We start from the raw sequence: 20982 nt of genomic DNA, 5'->3' as shown, positions 1-20982 counted from the left end.
TATTTTCACTGTATTTTCCATTTTATGGGATTCCAGAATAATTTCTGTATCAAATTTAAACTACTGAGATATCATATTAAAGATATAGGAAAGACCAAACACATGTGCAGTATCCGTTTTTTTTTTCTTTCTTTCTGTAATTTCTGCTTTAAGTTTAACTTGGTATTCACGTCATGCCATGTGTTCTGTGTCATGCTCACTGTCACTATCTCTTTAGCATTCTGTTTAACTTCTTCATCACGTCAATGCTTCAGTTGCCCATTCATTAACCTAATGGTCACTAGCAAAACATCACCATAGTTCCCAATATTTTTCCTTGACGTCCTGTGTTAACTGAAGTTTAAGGACCTCGTGGCGCAACGGTAGCGCGTCTGACTCCAGATCAGAAGGTTGTGTGTTCAAATCACGTCGGGGTCAGTCTTTTACTCAACATTCCCTGTAATATCACTCAATAATTCCTGCTCTGGAGAGTGTTATTAATATCCTAGAATGCAAACGTTGTTAGTCTAAGTAACATGCATCTACACCCGATGGGATGCATAAAAGTCAGTCTGGTCTCCTGCACGTTGAAATTATATTTGATTTTAAGAATCCGTATCGTTTGTTATATTTTAATCTGCCTTGTTATAGGCTATTAACAGTGGACTGTCACAATCCGTGTTTTATTCACCTGCTGTATAGCTCCCTTTTATGTATTTCTTGTGCTTTCGATTACCGCCTACCCTATACTGTCTCACTTTCTGATCCCTGGTCGACACAATTCATACACTAATAAAAACGTATAGAAATACTTTAGATAACATCAACACTACTAGGTAATAATAGTAGATGGGATTCAATGTTCATTTCTCGGTTCATGTTTGAGCGATTCCGAGGCCTCGCTAAGGTGCCTTTTAGTGATGCGCTAAGGTCGCTGCACTGTGGCGCGGCACACCGACCCCCCAGGATGTTGCCATATTATTAGGAATATTATTAGGGTTCCACTGTACAAGATCTGCTGCCGTGCTCGGCATTACCAGCAGCTTATCCAGACGGAGGCGCCGGGTGTCACAGAGAGATGCAGGTCGGTGCTGCTAGTGGAGCGAGTCACTCATACTTTGACAATCACTCTTTGGGTGCATCGGGGTGTGTATATTGAAGTCACTAGACTTTCATTGACGTACACGGAGTAGCCTACACAGCATCAGCTGAGTTTGCGCCTGTAGAAAAGCCTGGCTGAATTTCTGCCAGCCCCAGCTCCTCTAGTCCAATAGTGCTATTAGTCAGCAACATTAGATGGCAGTCACACACAAGGTGCTTGAACTTGAGACTGAGAAAGTTTCCGGCTGTTGGAGCGCACCGCTTTCTACGTGGCACTAGTGTAAAGATGTCACTAATGTAAGTTTGTTCGAGATATGATTCTCTCTTAGAGTGCGAGAGGTCCTGGTTTAAAATGCCTTTCTTTTACGGTTTTCTTAATTTCTCATCAGCATTTTATTATGGTATTACCCCTTTTCTGTAAAGATTAGTTTATAATACACATGCATATACTACATATACTATTATTAAACATTATTATTATTTTTATTTCTTGGCAGACGCCCTTATGCAGGGCGACTTGCAACATAAGTGCAAGAATACAGTTAAGTACAAGGCATCAAACATTACAAATTCAAATTTACATTAAACAAAGCAATTCAAGATAATACATTTTACAACTTCCAATGTATACAGTTAAGTACAGTAAGTGCAGTCATACATTGTGAAAAGTAAAGCTAAGTGCCGTCAAGATGTACGACAATTGTCGAAATCATGTATTTGGCCAGTGAATAAGATCTCTTCTCCTCTCATCAGCATTTTATTATGGTATTACCCCTTTTCTGTAAAGATTAGTTTATAATACACATGCATATACTACATATACTATTATCATTTAAAATATTGTAGACAGACGCCATCCGACTGTCTATCCGTCTATTTTTAAATCCATCTAGTTTTGTCCATTTGTCCAAAATGTGGCTAGAGACAGTGGCTTGCTTTCTACCTAGTTCCCCCAGTAAAAGCCATTAACCACTGAAGAAACTCAATTCATTTCTGACAGTCATTTAAGGTAAGGTACATCCTTGCCATTCTTAACAATGACTGTGATGTCATCTACGTAAGCCACCGCTTTGAAAAGTTTCATTAATACACCAGGAACAATCAGCCCAAATAGTCTGTAGGTTATGTAAATGCATCACTACCAGCAGGTGACACACACACACACACACACACACACTTTTTTCTCGAGTTTGTTTTTCCATTCCAATGGGTGTCCAAGTTACTCCAACAGTCCAAGTTACACTGTCAATCAAATACATCATTGTCCGTGTTCCACCTTGGTGGGTAAATTCAATAAACTATGCGCTAAATAAAAACTGGCCTTTAAATAAACAGTATTCATCTATCGAGAATCTATGTTCATGGATTGTATAGAAGTATTTCCACATATGCATCTGGACACTCGGGCAAGCCAGCTGAGAAGTCGCTCAAGTCGCCGCAGCTAAGTATCGCCTTTTTCTCTCGCGTTTCCTAGTTTAGTTAAGAGTTACATTGATTGTTTACGTGGTTTGTTTAGCTAAGAATGATATATCTTGCACCTGTTTTGTAGTAAGAGCAGCGACTGTTTGTTAGTGAATTTAGCAAGTTACTTAGCACACTCAACACGCCCTGTCTGTAATCAGAAGCTTTACACTGTAGGCTGTGATTATTCGCATGTATCTAGTCAGATGAATGATCTGAAATGCATCAAAAGTCATGGAATGAGAGACTTTCTGGGCGTTGGTGGTATAGTGGTGAGCATAGCTGCCTTCCAAGCAGTTGACCCGGGTTCGATTCCCGGCCAACGCAACGTTTTCTTTCTAGGCTTCCGCCATCACACTTGTGATGCTTCGGGGGAGTTCGACACCATTCAAGCTATTGCGAACCTACTAAGCCTGCACTTACCGCTGTTTTCACTAACACACTTCTGGTGAACCGTTGCGCATGAACAGATGACGAATAAATGGCCTTACACTAGTATCCCACAGCACCAGCTTCGTCTGTAGAAAAACAAAGGTTCCTCTCCCTGCTGCAGGATACCCACATCACACTTGACTCGCAGACCTTTACTGCGCCCTCTTGCTTCACGTGGGCCGTGCTCCCAGAAGCGCTGTAACATACATGTGCACTTGCGTGCAAAAGTATTCGGTATTACATTTATTTGACGTGTTCATTGCTTGAATATACTTTAAAAGCTAATACACTCCTCTCCATGCTCACCAACAACAATGTTGGCGACGATGACGGCTAAAGTAAGGAGAAATAGAAATGCCACTTCCATTCACTCCAATTACTATTGTTGTTATTATTACAAGGGAAAACTATGACCCTTGGTCATCAGTGTCTTGGGCGGACAGTTATGTCATTTAACAACATCCAAGATACCCGAGCCATCGGTCAGTCAGCACCGCTAGATGGCGGCAGTCAGACACTCATGCAATGTTTGAAGGAGAAAGTGTTCAAATAGAGGAGCGCACAACTCTCTACGTGGCACCGATGTTAACTAGTTTTCACAGAAACCTGTGCTATGTGGCTCGTTGGTCTAGGGGTATGATTCAAAGGGTTCAAATCCCGGACGAGCCCTTTGTTTTAGTCTTTTCTCATTCATTTTCATTTTGACAGGGTACTTTTGCCAACATGAAAAACATTTCCTTCATGTATCATGACTTCATTATGGTAATATCTCATTTCGTATGTTTCCAAATAGGCCTCTTAACAATCATCTACAAGCCTACATATACCAGCATGATTTCATACAATGTGCACGATATGTAGTCCATGTCTGTCTCTCTGTCTCTCTAGATATATGTTTATAATTGAGTTGATGATAGTTGCATCTGTGCGCCAAACTGTGTCTGAGCAGCAGACTGTAACTTGAAATAATTGCATGAAAATGTCTGTATCTTCTTAATTTTATGCAGGTTAGTTCAGCTAGTAAGAAAGGTCACTATCTTTTTTATCTTTTTCTGTAACTAAACCATTCAGTCTTTCTACATGATGCCGTAAATCCAACATTTCCCCAATTCGCTCCCTGCGAGAAGACAATGCGGTGTGCAATGAAAGTGATAGCCTGTCACTTGGCACTTCAGTTCTGCGTACCACCAAGTCTTATTAGACTCCTTAGTTCTAACTGCAAGTTCCCTGCCATGTCCATGAAAGGGGATTGAGTCCGTATTGAACCATTATCTAAAACACAAAACTATGAGAAAGCTTTCGTGATCTATTGGTGCGCAACGCTACCTTCCGAGTAGTGGCCAGTACTACTACTACTAAAGGTAAAAATACTAAGGAACGAATGAACGAAAGAGAGAGTATCATTACTCAGTACACTTAGAGGCTATGTGTGTACTAGTAACTTGTTACTTGATTTAAGTCACGAAAAGTACCATCCAACGTCAGCCCCATCCTATGTAATGTGTGATGTCCAGAGCCGGCCCTAGCCATTTGGGGGCCATATGCGAGATTTGATAGTAGCCCCAAAACCATCCCCCCTCTCGATGAAAAACATTTTAGTGGTGCCCATGTTTATGGCGTATAGAGAATGTTTAGTTAAAACTAAAATAAACACAAACATTTAAATAATGCACATCACAGAACATGTATTGCACTTTAACATACACTGTACTTGTTGAAGAAATTGATGTAATAATCAATACAAATGTAAATAGTGCACTATGCATATTGAAATCAGAGCAATAACTAATAAACTGTTTAGGTAAAATAACATCCACACCAAAAATACTCAATACTGAAAATACTATAGTGCACAAAAAACTGAATTTAAATAATACAATACTATGAAAAATCATTAGCTGACAACTGGCAAACTACTGCAGTACTTAACTACTAGCTGATCATTATCATCATTTGGATGGCAACTGGCAGTAGGCTAGCTAGCAAAGTGAGCTGGATTATTACTTTATAATGATATATAATTTATAAAGACATGTAAATTCCTCACAAAGTTATGACTTAAAGTCCCACTGCTTGGAATTTAGAAAACACAGAACATCACTAAAGTTCCCCTGACATTATCTTTATAAACTCCACCACAATATACATTATATCCATCATATTTACATTACATTTAGCATACATATCCCTGACGCGTGTATTGACCTCACTGGAGACAATATGCTCGAGTCACAGATTAAATGCCCCTCTCCCTCTCGGGTTTACATGGTCTTAGTTTATTGCACTAGAGACGAGTTGTTTACCCGCAGCACTGCACAGGGCAAAGGACTGTCTTGTGCATTGCGCCTTGTTTAATACTTTGTTTTAATGATCTTACCGAGTGGTTTTTTACGTCACTGGTGGGGCTACAAAGCCATGAATCGAAGTGTTTTATCAAGTTAGGATTAAAACACGATGTACAGTACTGAACAGTGTACAACAGACCCACAACAATTTAGAGAGCATAATGATAAAGGAAACCACTGATCCGCATTAACCATGAAACGTCCATCAGCAATGTACTTTACCTTGAAACCCACAATAAATGGACCAGACCGTTACCTTGCACTTTTAAAATGCGTCCATTTCGGGAATGTTACATGGATACCATCATCTCAGACGTTAGATTTTGCACGTAAACTGTGGGCTTAGATCGTGGAAAATTGTGCATGTTTTCAAAATTTCAACGCCATTTACTGGTGTTCTTGGGATGCTCCTTCTGTGTGACCGTATACCTCGAGTAAACGTTTACTCGGTCTGCTTGAGCAAGTGGGTTGAAATGACGTGTGTAAGCCGAAAGCCAGTAATGTATTTTGATACCAGACATTACAGCTTTCATGACCAGGGGCGCAGCGAGGATTTCAGGGCCCCATGAAAGTAAAAAAGGTAGCTACCGAAGTGTGACCCATCGGGAGGATAGCTAAACCCGGGGGTTATTCCTGTGAGGAGAGGTTGAGGGGTGGATGAGGAAGCTCGCCACATGATAGGTCGTTGAGGTAGGAGGAGAAACAAGTGAGAGCAGTCCCAGAGATTCCAAGGTCAGCGAGGCAGGAGAGTAGGATGGAGTGATCGACGGTGTCAAATGTTGCGGAGAGACCAAGGAGGATGAGGATTGAGGAGAGGGAGGCTGCCCGAGCACAGTTGAGGGAGTCAGTGACTGCCAGGAGAGCAGTCTCAGTGGTGTGAGCGGTGTTTGGAAGGCGGATTGCAGAGGATCAAGAAGTGAGAGATGGGAAAGGAATGCAGAGAGCTGACAGTGGAAAGTGAATAAATAAAACAAAACAAGAAGCAATAAAAAACACACAAAACAAATACCAAAATAGGCTAACGCCCATTGCTAGTGATGCAATAAAGGGACACTGTTTGGAATGAATGAGAATTGTGCATTCTTACCGATGCCCCACAACGATCACACCTTTTGATCGATCAGCTATTTAACTCTTTCATCAACCTCCATTACCTATAACATAATTTTGAGAAATGTACTTTTTCTTTCAAGTGTGCTGCAGGAAACATCCACTTATTTATAATTCGTTTTATGTCACTTGTTTGCTGCAAGAAAGGCAAGGCGGTAAGGCTGTAGAACACTGCTACATTATGCATCTTGCACTATGGTGTCTGTAATATAGTTTTTTCGTGCAATACTAATTTATATTGTATTCATAATTCGATTTGTCACTTGTTTCTTGCATACTGTTTTTATTTTGTGTGGTTTTTTATTGTTTCAAAAATAAAGAAAATCTAAGACATGAAGCTATGCAGTTTCTGTGTGAGTGTATGAACACAATGATCGGTGGTGGAATTGGCTGCGATGCCAGGGGCACCAGCTAAAATCTTGCCTAGGGCATCAAATTGGTCAGGGCCGGCCCAGGGCGGAATGACTGATGTGCGGTCCTAATTAATCGGCTACGTAAATCATTCCTTTCCGACCGAACCTGTAACGCTCAAATAATTAATCTGTATAATTTAAATCTATAATCTCTATGAATTATTCCTCGCAGAAAAGCTACTGGGTCTGGATCACTACTGGATCTGTTAGGAACGGCGCCGTCATTGTTGGGGGACACAGTCAGCTGTCATTTAACTGGGCAGATGAAATACAGTCAGATTGTTAGCCATCTAACTTCAAGTTAACCTGACAGGGAGCAGGTTTGAGATGCTGGAAATGCTGCTCTGGAAACATAGCTGGCTGAACTTTAAACTCGCTACGGAGAATGGAAAATCCCGAGTTAATGCCAAGTTATCCTGAAACTTAGCCGGCTAACCTACTTATCCAAGTAGGAAGAACACACCCAGGTGCCTATATGTTGTTGGTTTCTTTACAATGCTTGTGTAACTTAATAATATATATACTTTTCCTTGTGCAGAAAACATATCGGCACAATTCGAACTTGTGCAAGTTTTATTGTAGAATACTACTACTAATAATAATAATTACAATTATTATGATAATAAACACGAAACAGAGACTGATTAGCATACGTTGAGGTTATCAACAAAGCTATTAACTCTTTACCATAATGCATTTTTACTATTAAGTTGTATCTGAAGCATATCATCTTTCGTGAAACTTGATTTGATTATGTACTTACCCAGCGTTACTTTTAACTTTTCTGTATGTGCACATATTCCTGTTATCCACAAACCACTGTAGTTATTTAAAGCAACTAAACGCAATAACTTCATCGTCACTCTTGTAACATTAAAACCCAATATTCACTGGCGCTGTTTAAACTGTGAATAACTAGGTGAGTGCATGTTTTTTCAGACAATGGCCAATTCTACCTGTTCACCAAAAGCAAGCATGTGCAAATATGTACATTTATTATTTGGACCTTATTATATTAAACCTATTGTAAAATAAAATACAATATTAGTAAAGGCAAATACACTCACCTAAAGGATTATTAGATACACCTGTTCAATTTCTCATTAATGCAATTATCTAACCAACCAATCACATGGCAGTTGCTTCAATGCATTTAGGGGTGTGGTCCTGGTCAAGACAATCTCCTGAACTCCAAACTGGATGTCTGAATGGGAAAGAAAGGTGATTTAAGCAATTTTGAGCGTGGCATGGTTGTTGGTGCCAGACGGGCCCGTCTGAGTATTTCACAATCTGCTCAGTTACTGGGATTTTCACGCACAACCATTTCTAGGGTTTACAAAAAATGGTGTGAAAAGGGAAAAACATCCAGTATGCGGCAGTCCTGTGGGCGAAAATGCCTTGTTGATGCTAGAGGTCAGAGGAGAATGGGCCGACTGTTTCAAGCTGATAGAAGAGCAACTTTGACTGAAATAAACACTCGTTACAATCGAGGTATGCAGCAAGGCATTTGTGAAGCCACAACACGTACAACCTTGAGGCGGATGGGCTACAACAGCAGAAGACCCCACCGGGTACCACTCATGTCCACTACACATAGGAAAAAGAGGCTACAATTTGCACAAGCTCACCAAAATTGGACAGTTGAAGACTGGAAAAATGTTGCCTGGTCTGATGAGTCTCGATTTCTGTTGAGACATTCAGATGGTAGAGTCAGAATTTGGCGTAAACAGAATGAGAACATGGATCCATCATGCCTTGTTACCACTGTGCAGGCTGGTTGTGGTGGTGTAATGGTGTGGGGGATGTCTTCTTGGCACACTTTAGGCCCCTTAGTGCCAATTGGGCATCGTTTAAATGCCACGGCCTACCTGAGCATTGTTTCTGAGCATGTCCATCCCTTTATGACCACCATGTACCCATCCTCTGATGGCTACTTCCAGCAGGATAATGCACCATGTCACAAAGGTCGAATCATTTCAAATTTTGTTTCTTGAACATGACAATGAGTTCACTGTACTAAACTGGCCCCCACAGTCACCAGATCTCAACCCAATAGAGCATCTTTGGGATGTGGTGGAACAGGAGCTTCGTGCCCTGGATGTGCATCCCGCAAATCTCGATCAACTGCAAGATGCTATCCTATCAATATGGGCCAACATTTCTAAAGAATGCTTTCAGCACCTTGTTGAATCAATGCCACGTAGAATTAAGGCAGTTCTGAAGGCGAAAGGGGGTAAAACACAGTATTAGTATGGTGTTCCTAATAATCCTTTAGGTGAGTGTATAAGCGGAATATATTTGTTATAAATACAGCAAATATAGTTTTATATTCACTGTATTTTCCATTTCATGGGATTCCAGAATAATTTCTGTATCAAATTTAAACTACTGAGATATCATATTAAAGATATAGGAAAGACCAAACATATGTGCAGTGTCCGGTTTTCTTTGTTTTCTTTCTTTCTGTAATTTCTGCTTTAAGTTTAACTTGGTATTCACGTCATGCCATGTGTTCTGTGTCATGCTCACTGTCACTATCTCTTTAGCATTCTGTTTAACTTCTTCATCACGTCAATGCTTCAGTTGCCCATTCATTAACCTAATGGTCACTAGCAAAACATCACCATAGTTCCCAATATTTTTCCTTGACGTCCTGTGTTAACTGAAGTTTAAGGACCTCGTGGCGCAACGGTAGCGCGTCTGACTCCAGATCAGAAGGTTGTGTGTTCAAATCACGTCGGGGTCAGTCTTTTACTCAACATTCCCTGTAATATCACTCAATAATTCCTGCTCTGGAGAGTGTTATTAATATCCTAGAATGCAAACGTTGTTAGTCTAAGTAACATGCATCTACACCCGAGGGGATGCATAAAAGTCAGTCTGGTCTCCTGCACGTTGAAATTATATTTGATTTTAAGAATCCGTATCGTTTGTTATATTTTAATCTGCCTTGTTATAGGCTATTAACAGTCGACTGTCACAATCCGTGTTTTATTCACCTGCTGTATAGCTCCCTTTTATGTATTTCTTGTGCTTTCGATTACCGCCTACCCTATACTGTCTCACTTTCTGATCCCTGGTCGACACAATTCATACACTAATAAAAACGTATAGAAATACTTTAGATAACATCAACACTACTAGGTAATAATAGTAGATGGGATTCAATGTTCATTTCTCGGTTCATGTTTGAGCGATTCCGAGGCCTCGCTAAGGTGCCTTTTAGTGATGCGCCAAGGTCGCTGCACTGTGGCGCGGCACACCGACCCCCCAGGATGTTGCCATATTATTAGGAATATTATTAGGGTTCCACTGTACAAGATCTGCTGCCGTGCTCGGCATTACCAGCAGCTTATCCAGACGGAGGCGCCGGGTGTCACAGAGAGATGCAGGTCGGTGCTGCTAGTGGAGCGAGTCACTCATACTTTGACAATCACTCTTTGGGTGCATCGGGGTGTGTATATTGAAGTCACTAGACTTTCATTGACGTACACGGAGTAGCCTACACAGCATCACCTGAGTTTGCGCCTGTAGAAAAGCCTGGCTGAATTTCTGCCAGCCCCAGCTCCTCTAGTCCAATAGTGCTATTAGTCAGCAACATTAGATGGCAGTCACACACAAGGTGCTTGAACTTGAGACTGAGAAAGTTTCCGGCTGTTGGAGCGCACCGCTTTCTACGTGGCACTAGTGTAAAGATGTCACTAATGTAAGTTTGTTCGAGATATGATTCTCTCTTAGAGTGCGAGAGGTCCTGGTTTAAAATGCCTTTCTTTTACGGTTTTCTTAATTTCTCATCAGCATTTTATTATGGTATTACCCCTTTTCTGTAAAGATTAGTTTATAATACACATGCATATACTACATATACTATTATTAAACATTATTATTATTTTTATTTCTTGGCAGACGCCCTTATGCAGGGCGACTTGCAACATAAGTGCAAGAATACAGTTAAGTACAAGGCATCAAACATTACAAATTCAAATTTACATTAAACAAAGCAATTCAAGATAATACATTTTACAACTTCCAATGTATACAGTTAAGTACAGTAAGTGCAGTCATACATTGTGAAAAGTAAAGCTAAGTGCCGTCAAGATGTACGACAATTGTCGAAATCATGTATTTGGCCAGTGAATAAGATCTCTTCTCCTCTCATCAGCATTTTATTATGGTATTACCCCTATTCTGTAAAGATTAGTTTATAATACACATGCATATACTACATATACTATTATCATTTAAAATATTGTAGACAGACGCCATCCGACTGTCTATCCGTCTATTTTTAAATCCATCTAGTTTTGTCCATTTGTCCAAAATGTGGCTAGAGACAGTGGCTTGCTTTCTACCTAGTTCCCCCAGTAAAAGCCATTAACCACTGAAGAAACTCAATTCATTTCTGACAGTCATTTAAGGTAAGGTACATCCTTGCCATTCTTAACAATGACTGTGATGTCATCTACGTAAGCCACCGCTTTGAAAAGTTTCATTAATACACCAGGAACAATCAGCCCAAATAGTCTGTAGGTTATGTAAATGCATCACTACCAGCAGGTGACACACACACACACACACACACACACACTTTTCTCTCGAGTTTGTTTTTCCATTCCAATGGGTGTCCAAGTTACTCCAACAGTCCAAGTTACACTGTCAATCAAATACATCATTGTCCGTGTTCCACCTTGGTGGGTAAATTCAATAAACTTTGCGCTAAATAAAAACTGACCTTTAAATAAACAGTATTCATCTATCGAGAATCTATGTTCATGGTTTGTATAGAAGTATTTCCACATATGCATCTGGACACTCGGGCAAGCCAGCTGAGAAGTCGCTCAAGTCGCCGCAGCTAAGTATCGCCTTTTTCTCTCGCGTTTCCTAGTTTAGTTAAGAGTTACATTGATTGTTTACGTGGTTTGTTTAGCTAAGAATGATATATCTTGCACTTGTTTTGTAGTAAGAGCAGCGACTTTTTGTTAGTGAATTTAGCAAGTTACTTAGCACACTCAACACGCCCTGTCTGTAATCAGAAGCTTTACACTGTAGGCTGTGATTATTCGCATGTATCTAGTCAGATGAATGATCTGAAATGCATCAAAAGTCATGGAATGAGAGACTTTCTGGGCGTTGGTGGTATAGTGGTGAGCATAGCTGCCTTCCAAGCAGTTGACCCGGGTTCAATTCCCGGCCAACGCAACGTTTTCTTTCTAGGCTTACGCCATCACACTTGTGATGCTTCGGGGGAGTTCGACACCATTCAAGCTATTGCGACCCTACTAAGCCTGCACTTACCGCTGTTTTCACTAACACACTTCTGGTGAACCGTTGCGCATGAACAGATGACGAATAAATGGCCTTACACTAGTATCCCACAGCACCAGCTTCGTCTGTAGAAAAACAAAGGTTCCTCTCCCTGCTGCAGGATACCCACATCACACTTGACTCGCAGACCTTTACTGCGCCCTCTTGCTTCACGTGGGCCGTGCTCCCAGAAGCGCTGTAACATACATGTGCACTTGCGTGCAAAAGTATTCGGTATTACATTTATTTGACGTGTTCATTGCTTGAATATACTTTAAAAGCTAATACACTCCTCTCCATGCTCACCAACAACAATGTTGGCGACGATGACGGCTAAAGTAAGGAGAAATAGAAATGCCACTTCCATTCACTCCAATTACTATTGTTGTTATTATTACAAGGGAAAACTATGACCCTTGGTCATCAGTGTCTTGGGCGGACAGTTATGTCATTTAACAACATCCAAGATACCCGAGCCATCGGTCAGTCAGCACCGCTAGATGGCGGCAGTCAGACACTCATGCAATGTTTGAAGGAGAAAGTGTTCAAATAGAGGAGCGCACAACTCTCTACGTGGCACCGATGTTAACTAGTTTTCACAGAAACCTGTGCTATGTGGCTCGTTGGTCTAGGGGTATGATTCAAAGGGTTCAAATCTCGGACGAGCCCTTTGTTTTAGTCTTCTCTCATTCATTATCATTTTGACAGGGTACTTTTGCCAACATGAAAAACATTTCCTTCATGTATCATGACTTCATTATGGTAATATCTCATTTCGTATGTTTCCAAATAGGCCTCTTAACAATCATCTACAAGCCTACATATACCAGCATGATTTCATACAATGTGCACGATATGTAGTCCATGTCTGTCTCTCTGTCTGTCTAGATATATGTTTATAATTGAGTTGATGATAGTTGCATCTGTGCGCCAAACTGTGTCTGAGCAGCAGACTGTAACTTGAAATAATTGCATGAAAATGTCTGTATCTTCTTAATTTTATGCAGGTTAGTTCAGCTAGTAAGAAAGGTCACTATCTTTTTTATCTATTTCTGTAACTAAACCATTCAGTCTTTCTACATGATGCCGTAAATCCAACATTTCCCCAATTCGCTCCCTGTGAGAAGACAATGCGGTGTGCAATGAAAGTGATAGCCTGTCACTTGGCACTTCAGTTCTGCGTACCACCAAGTCTTATTAGACTCCTTAGTTCTAACTGCAAGTTCCCTGCCATGTCCATGAAAGGGGATTGAGTCCGTATTGAACCATTATCTAAAACACAAAACTATGAGAAAGCTTTCGTGATCTATTGGTGCGCATCGCTACCTTCCGAGTAGTGGCCAGTACTACTACTACTAAAGGTAATTATACTAAGGAACGAATGAACGAAAGAGAGAGTATCATTACTCAGTACACTTAGAGGCTATGTGTGTACTAGTAACTTGTTACTTGATTTAAGTCACGAAAAGTCGCATCCAACGTCAGCCCCATCCTATGTAATGTGTGATGTCCAGAGCCGGCCCTAGCCATTTGGGGGCCATATGCGAGATTTGATAGTAGCCCCAAAACCATCCCCCCTCTCAATGAAAAAAATTTTAGTGGTGCCCATGTTTATGGCGTATAGAGAATGTTTAGTTAAAACTAAAATAAACACAAACATTTAAATAATGCACATCACAGAACATGTATTGCACTTTAACATACACTGTACTTGTTGAAGAAATTGATGTAATAATCAATACAAATGTAAATAGTGCACTATGCATATTGAAATCAGAGCAATAACTAATAAACTGTTTAGGTAAAATAACATCCACACCAAAAATACTCAATACTGAAAATACTATAGTGCACAAAAAACTGAATTTAAATAATACAATTCTATCAAAAATCATTAGCTGACAACTGGCAAACTACTGCAGTACTTAACTACTAGCTGATCATTATCATCATTTGGATGGCAACTGGCAGTAGGCTAGCTAGCAAAGTGAGCTGGATTATTACTTTATAATGATATATAATTTATAAAGACATGTAAATTCCTCACAAAGTTATGACTTAAAGTCCCACTGCTTGGAATTTAGAAAACACAGAACATCACTAAAGTTCCCCTGACATTATCTTTATAAACTCCACCACAATATACATTATATCCATCATATTTACATTACATTTAGCATACATATCCCTGACGCGTGTATTGACCTCACTGGAGACAATATGCTCGAGTCACAGATTAAATGCCCCTCTCCCTCTCGGGTTTACATGGTCTTAGTTTATTGCACTAGAGACGAGTTGTTTACCCGCAGCACTGCACAGGGCAAAGGACTGTCTTGTGCATTGCGCCTTGTTTAATACTTTGTTTTAATGATCTTACCGAGTGGTTTTTTACGTCACTGGTGGGGCTACAAAGCCATGAATCGAAGTGTTTTATCAAGTTAGGATTAAAACACGATGTACAGTACTGAACAGTGTACAACAGACCCACAACAATTTAGAGAGCATAATGATAAAGGAAACCACTGATCCGCATTAACCATGAAACGTCCATCAGCAATGTACTTTACCTTGAAACCCACAATAAATGGACCAGACCGTTACCTTGCACTTTTAAAATGCGTCCATTTCGGGAATGTTACATGGATACCATCATCTCAGACATTAGATTTTGCACGTAAACTGTGGGCTTAGATCGTGGAAAATTGTGCATGTTTTCAAAATTTCTACGCCATTTACTGGTGTTCTTGGGATGCTCCTTCTGTGTGACCATATACCTCGAGTAAACGTTTACTCGGTCTGCTTGAGCAAGTGGGTTGAAATGACGTGTGTAAGCCGAAAGCCAGTAATGTATTTTGATACCAGACATTACAGCTTTCATGACCAGGGGCGCAGCGAGGATTTCAGGGCCCCATGAAAGTAAAAAAGGTAGTTACCGAAATGTGACCCATCGGGAGGATAGCTAAACCCGGGGGTTATGCCTGTGAGGAGAGGTTGAGGGATGGATGAGGAAGCTCGCCACTTGATAGGTCCGGTCGTTGAGGTAGGAGGAGAAACAAGTGAGAGCAGTCCCAGAGATTCCAAGGTCAGCGAGGCAGGAGAGGAGGATGGAGTGATCGACGGTGTCAAATGTTGCGGAGAGACCAAGGAGGATGAGGATTGAGGAGAGGGAGGCTGCCCGAGCACAGTTGAGGGAGTCAGTGACTGCCAGGACAGCAGTCTCAGTGGTGTGAGCGGTGTTTGGAAGGCAGATTGCAGAGGATCAAGAAGTGAGAGATGGGAAAGGAATGCAGAGAGCTGACAGTGGACCGCACGCTCGAGGGTCTTTGAGAGGAAGGGGAGTAGGGCGACAGGGCAGAGACAGGTGCCTCTGAGGAGAGGTGGGGTCAAGGGTAGGTTTCTTGAGGAGTGGGATGACCGCAGCTTGTTTAAATGCAAGAGGGGAAACAGCCAGAGAGGAGTGAGGAGTTGAGGAGGGAGGAGAAGAAGGGGAGTTGAAATGGAGCAGACGCTTGCAGGAGGCGAGTAGAGAGAGGGTCCAGGGGACATATTATGGGTTTGTGACCTAGGAGGAGAGAGGAAAGTTCAGAGTCTGAGAGAGGAGAGAATGAAGAAATGGAAGCTTGATCGGTGGGAGACTTGGGCAGGGTGGGAGTGGAGAGGAGACTGTTGAAGAGCTTGTGGATGTCTGTGATCTTGTAGAAGAATGAGGCAAAATGATGAGGTGAGATGAGATGAGGGAGGAGGGGGGAGATGAGAGAGAAGGTGGAGTAAAGCTTGCAGGGGTTGTGGACAGTGGATTCAAAGAATGACTGGAAGTAAGACTGAGGTGAGCGAGGAGGGGAATGTGGGCAGTAGAGAGTGGTAGAGTGCGAGGGTCGCTGGGAGTTTGGATCTCTTCCACTTGTGCTCAGTGGTGCGCAGACTGGATCAGGTTGAGCGGAGAACAGAAGAGATCCAAGGCTGAGGAGGGGAGGGATGGACAGAACGAGACGGTGTAAATGAAGAACTTTTTCCTGAAATCAGGAGCGATTCAAACTTCCGGTTTGAAATAGCTGTAGAACTGTCGCTATTTCGGTTGGAATTTCATGAATAAATTAATATAGGGACAACCTATGGACTGCCTACAAGACGCACAATCCCAAGAAAAAGGGAGCAAAGTCGATCCACGAATTGTTTATGAAGGCAAAAAAAAAATAGGCAATTAACCAATCGTGAAGCATGAATCGATTCCAAAGTACAACAACCCTGCTAGCACATTGCCTCAATGCTGTAGCAATATAAATTATATTGCTACAATGTTATTGGCAATGTTGTGTGTTAGCAGGGAATACCTGTACAGTTTTTTTCCAACAATCTGAAAAGTTAAATACTGGTGCTGAAAAATTAAGTACTAATAAAACAGAAGTATTTGGCACACACAAGTAATGTGTGTTGGTTCGGCAGTTACTGCTCTCAGGAAGGTAATGTGACTGCCTCCCGTCTCCAAAAAAGCTCCCGTCATTGATGAAGCAGGCGTGACCGCACCTTCCCAAGCTCTTCACTATGACTTCACATCTTGTTGCTATTAAAATCTAGGATGTGTCACAGAGTGGAAGTTATACAGTACCACTGGGGGGTAAAACTTATGGAAGCACGACTACACCACCTAGCGGTTGTCTACAGCCGCTAGGACCCATTGGGAGGTTGTCGATTGCCCAAATATGCCCATTTTGCATTTACTACCTCTCAATTCTCCCTTCGATTTAGGTTATTTAAATTGGGGAATCTCAAGCCAGGAGCACACCACAGACCACACAAGACAGGTATACAATTAACTGGATTACAAATCTCTAATATAAAATCCATCAGACTTCCTCTTTATGTTAAAAAGACAAAAGTTCAAACTAAAAAATGCATTCGTGGAGGGTTCTGTTGGTCTCCTCCGGCAGCACCAGGAGCTGGAATGGGGCAGGCAATAGTCCACGTGTCCTAGTACAAAGTAATGAGGGGCTCCGACAAAAATTCAGCTTCTGCTCTGGTCCGGGTTTGGCAATACAAAGAAATTACAATGTCCATGTACAGTCCAAGAAAACAATGGCCGAGTAAAAAAAAAAAAAAACAGGTTGTTTGTTGTTATCCTTTGAAACACTACTGTAGTTCAAAAAGCCTGTACGCTATCCCTTCTCTGGATACTCTCGCTAGCGTTGCAGAGGTCGCCTCAGCTCTCCTCTGGGTCTCTTAGCCCTTTCCGTTACTTGTCCATCAAGTCCTTCGTTCGCCTTTGGCTCCACGTTTCGTTCCCGTTGCTCTGCAATCCCGTCCCCCCCAGCTCCACCCCGGGAGCATTTTATCTCCAGCCTAACAGGTGCTCCTCATGGTCAATTATTGAATTTCGTAGAACCTGGCGAATAAGCGGGTACTCTCATGAATGCGTGATTAGCCATGTGTATATTTAAATCAATCAATCGTAAATAAAACTCGTGCATTTCCGTGAAGTGGGGCGGGACATTCAAAGTAAACAAACGTGATTTTAATGGGAATAATGTGATAATATAAGAGGTTTAAAGTGAATTAATAAAACAAAACAAAAAGCAATCAAAAACACACAAAACAAATACCAAATGCTAGTGATGCAGTAAAGGGACACTGTTTGGAATGAATGAGAATTGTGCATTCTTACTGATGCCCCACAACGATCACACCTTTTGATCGATCAGCTATTTAACTCTTTCATCAACCTCCATTACCTATAACATAATTCTGAGAAATATACCTTTTCTTTCAAGTGTGCTGCAGGAAACATCCACTTATTTATAATTCGTTTTATGTCACTTGTTTGCTGCAAGAAAGGCAAGGCGGTAAGGCTGTAGAACACTGCTACATTATGCATCTTGCACTATGGTGTCGGTAATATAGTTTTTTCGTGCAATACTTATTTATATTGTATTCATAATTCGTTTTGTCACTTGTTTCTTGCATACTGTTTTTATTTTGTGTGTTTTTTTCTTGTTTCAAACATAAAGAAAATCTAAGACATGAAGCTATGCAGTTTCTGTGTAAGTGTATGAACACAATGATCGGTGGTGGAATTGGCTGCGATGCAAGGGGACCAGCTAAAATCTTGCCTAGGGCATCAAATTGGTCAGGGCCGGCCCAGGGCGGAATGACTGATGTGAGTAGATAGTAGGTTTTTTTGGGCGCGGCCTATTTTGTTATGACGTATGCCCTAAGCTTATTAATATTCCTACGTCATAATCGGGGGGCGTGATTTTAGAGTTATTTCCTTAATTATTCCTACGTCATATCCGTCAGAAAGTGTACACCCCTAAAACCCTGAACAACAAGGCCCCCCATAACCGGTTGTTCTTGTTGTTCTTGTTGGTCAACTGTAGAGTGTGAATGGGTCGGCTCTTCCTGTAGCGGTTGGGGGTCTTTTTTAAATATACATGTAAGGGGCCCAGGTCTTAACAATGCCATTTTGAATAGTGCGTTTATCATATTCACACTGTCTCTGTCTCTGTCTCTGTCTGTCTCTCTCTCTCTGTCTCTCTCGCCCAAGCATTTTATAAGATCAACAAGTTCTGTTGTCTGTAATGGTCCCAGGTCTTAACAATGCCATTTTGAATAGTGCGTTTATCATATTCACACTGGCTCTGTCTCTGTCTGTCTCTATATCTCTCTCTCTCGCCCAATCATTTTATAAGATCAACAAGTTCTGTTGTCTGTAATGGTCACAGGTCCTAGCAATTCCTGTTATGCATAGGGTACTTATGTTAACCCCAATGTATATGGCTCTGTCTCTCCCCTCAAATTTAATTAAAAATAAAATTAAAAAAAAGAGGGTGTGTGTGTGTGTGGGTGTTTGTGGGTATAGGTTAATTGTATTTGTAAAAAAAAAAAAAAAAAAAAAAAAAAAAAGCTGTGGTTATATTTTATCTCACACATAATGTGTTCATTCGTTTTACTTAAATACATTCTAGGGTCTTAAAGCTCATAAGAGTTAGACTTAAGATAAGGATATGTTTTTAAGGTATTTTAGCAGGCTCAATCCCTGATGATAAGGAATCATTTAAAAAATAAAAACAACTGATCACTCAATGCTAAATAGATCACAACACTCAAGGCTAAATCACTCACACCACGGGGGACGGGGGTGGGCTCAGACAAACGTAGGCATGGCGTGTGGTCTCAAAACATTCAGAATACTTTTAAACTATATAATTTATAAGCTTTGTAAAATAAACCCAAATATCTCTTTTGTGGGGATAAACGCTGTTCTGAGTAGTTTGTGACTTGTTTAATACCAAACAAAGCATCGCTATTAAAAAAAAAAAAAAAAAAAAAAATCACTGTAAAAGCGCTACTTATTTTAGATCTTTATAGTTATTTTCTTGGCTCAGGTTGTTTTTTAGCGCGTATAAAGGCCTGAAATATTCTTAGTGTTTATTGACTATAGGTCTTGATGCTTAAAAATGTTTTTTTGAGAGACCAAAAGGTTCTAATAAAAGTTTAGAGTAGAGAGGAGAGAGATCGTCGCCATCTTGGTTTCTATTTGAAATTGATGCAGGGTCATTTTATTGGTTGGTTTTGATATGTTAATTGATAACAGGACGGCACAAAGGCCAGCCCAGAACAATGCCTTACAAGCAGATCCGGCATCCGGCCATCAGTATAAGTATGAAGGTCTGGTCTTCAGCTCGACAGACTCATACTGACCTTTCGATTTAAGCCTAAAGATCAACAATGTCCGGAAACAACATCAACGACTTCGATTTAAACGAGTTTTTAGGTAAGTCTTCAGATTATTTTCATTGACTCAGAGCGTGGGCATGTATTGTAAATAAGGTTATAACATCTGTTTTAAGTTCTGTAAAATTATTTTTCAGCCAGTCAACAGGAGTTAATTCCCAACGCTGAGGAGATCATCTGGAACAACGACGGTAAGATTTTTGTGTTTGCGCTCAAGGGTTCTTATGTATGGGTGTGTGGTTGTGTTTTGAAGCGGCTCATTAGAGTTATGAAAACGTTTTAATATATATTAATGGCGGTCTCTTTAATTACACAGAAACTATCGAAAGGCCTGTGATTAATGTCTCCGAGGATCAACCAAGAGAAGTGGTTGTCCCTAGACAGGCTGTCTGCCGACCGGGTAAGAACTAAACCCCTGTTTGTTTGTATAACGTTTCGGTAAGATGTTTGAGGCCCGTTTTGTTAATTTAAAAAAATATCCTTTCTAACAGTATTAAGAAACGTGGTTCGAGACAACGAAAGGCCTTCCACATCGAGGGATTGTTTCGTTTTACCTTCGAGAACCGTAACCTTTCAAGAATCTGAAAGGCCGTCAGCCCCTGTATCTGATAGCGGTGAGTATATATCTGCCGCTTGTAAGAGGTTAAAGCTTTTTATAAAGAGGGGTGGTTAAAGGTTAAACATGTCTCTTACCTTCACAGAAGTGCAAAAAGCTAAATCAGCTGAAAAACATAAGAAACGATTATTCTTTGGAGGTAAGTAAGATCTTTCAAACTTTAATGTTTTTAAAAGGGTTTTGTTTACCCGTTGAGGGCTAATATTTAAGCGAGGGGTGTCCATTTCCTGTAGGTCTTGGGGGTTCTGGGAAAGATCTTTAGAAGTCCGGACAGGTCTAGGCTTGTTTCTGGGGCATGTGTTTAGAAATGACCGATTGCCCGACCGTCTGGTTAGGAAGTAAAGCTGTCCGAAAGGTTTTAGTAAGTTGTTTGGCTTATCTCCCGCAATTATACTTCTGTTTTAAAGTGGCTGTAGGAAAAGGCTTGAAGGTGTTCATTGTATTTAATATTTAAACAGATCGTGAAAACGTTTGTGAAACAGGAAGTCCCGGG

At 40.9% G+C, this 20982-nt stretch overlaps 4 non-coding genes across 4 annotated transcripts; all 4 read left to right on the top strand.

The window, feature by feature from the left end:
• Positions 1-345: 345 nt before the first annotated feature.
• trnaw-cca (transfer RNA tryptophan (anticodon CCA)) lies at positions 346-417 on the top strand. Its single transcript has one exon. It is a non-coding gene; the product is annotated as a tRNA-Trp (tRNA).
• Positions 418-2796: 2379 nt separating this feature from the next.
• On the top strand, positions 2797-2868 carry trnag-ucc (transfer RNA glycine (anticodon UCC)). Its single transcript has one exon. It is a non-coding gene; the product is annotated as a tRNA-Gly (tRNA).
• A 6647-nt stretch (positions 2869-9515) lies between these two features.
• On the top strand, positions 9516-9587 carry trnaw-cca (transfer RNA tryptophan (anticodon CCA)). The gene has a single exon. It is a non-coding gene; the product is annotated as a tRNA-Trp (tRNA).
• Positions 9588-11968: 2381 nt separating this feature from the next.
• Positions 11969-12040, top strand: trnag-ucc (transfer RNA glycine (anticodon UCC)). Its single transcript has one exon. It is a non-coding gene; the product is annotated as a tRNA-Gly (tRNA).
• Positions 12041-20982: the final 8942 nt, after the last annotated feature.

The sequence above is a fragment of the Amia ocellicauda genome, unplaced genomic scaffold, assembly GCF_036373705.1.
Source record: "Amia ocellicauda isolate fAmiCal2 unplaced genomic scaffold, fAmiCal2.hap1 HAP1_SCAFFOLD_151, whole genome shotgun sequence".
NCBI classification, from domain to species: domain Eukaryota; kingdom Metazoa; phylum Chordata; class Actinopteri; order Amiiformes; family Amiidae; genus Amia; species Amia ocellicauda.
The sequence above is the reverse complement of the archived record's forward strand: the minus strand, read 5'-3'. Positions and strand labels throughout refer to the sequence as shown.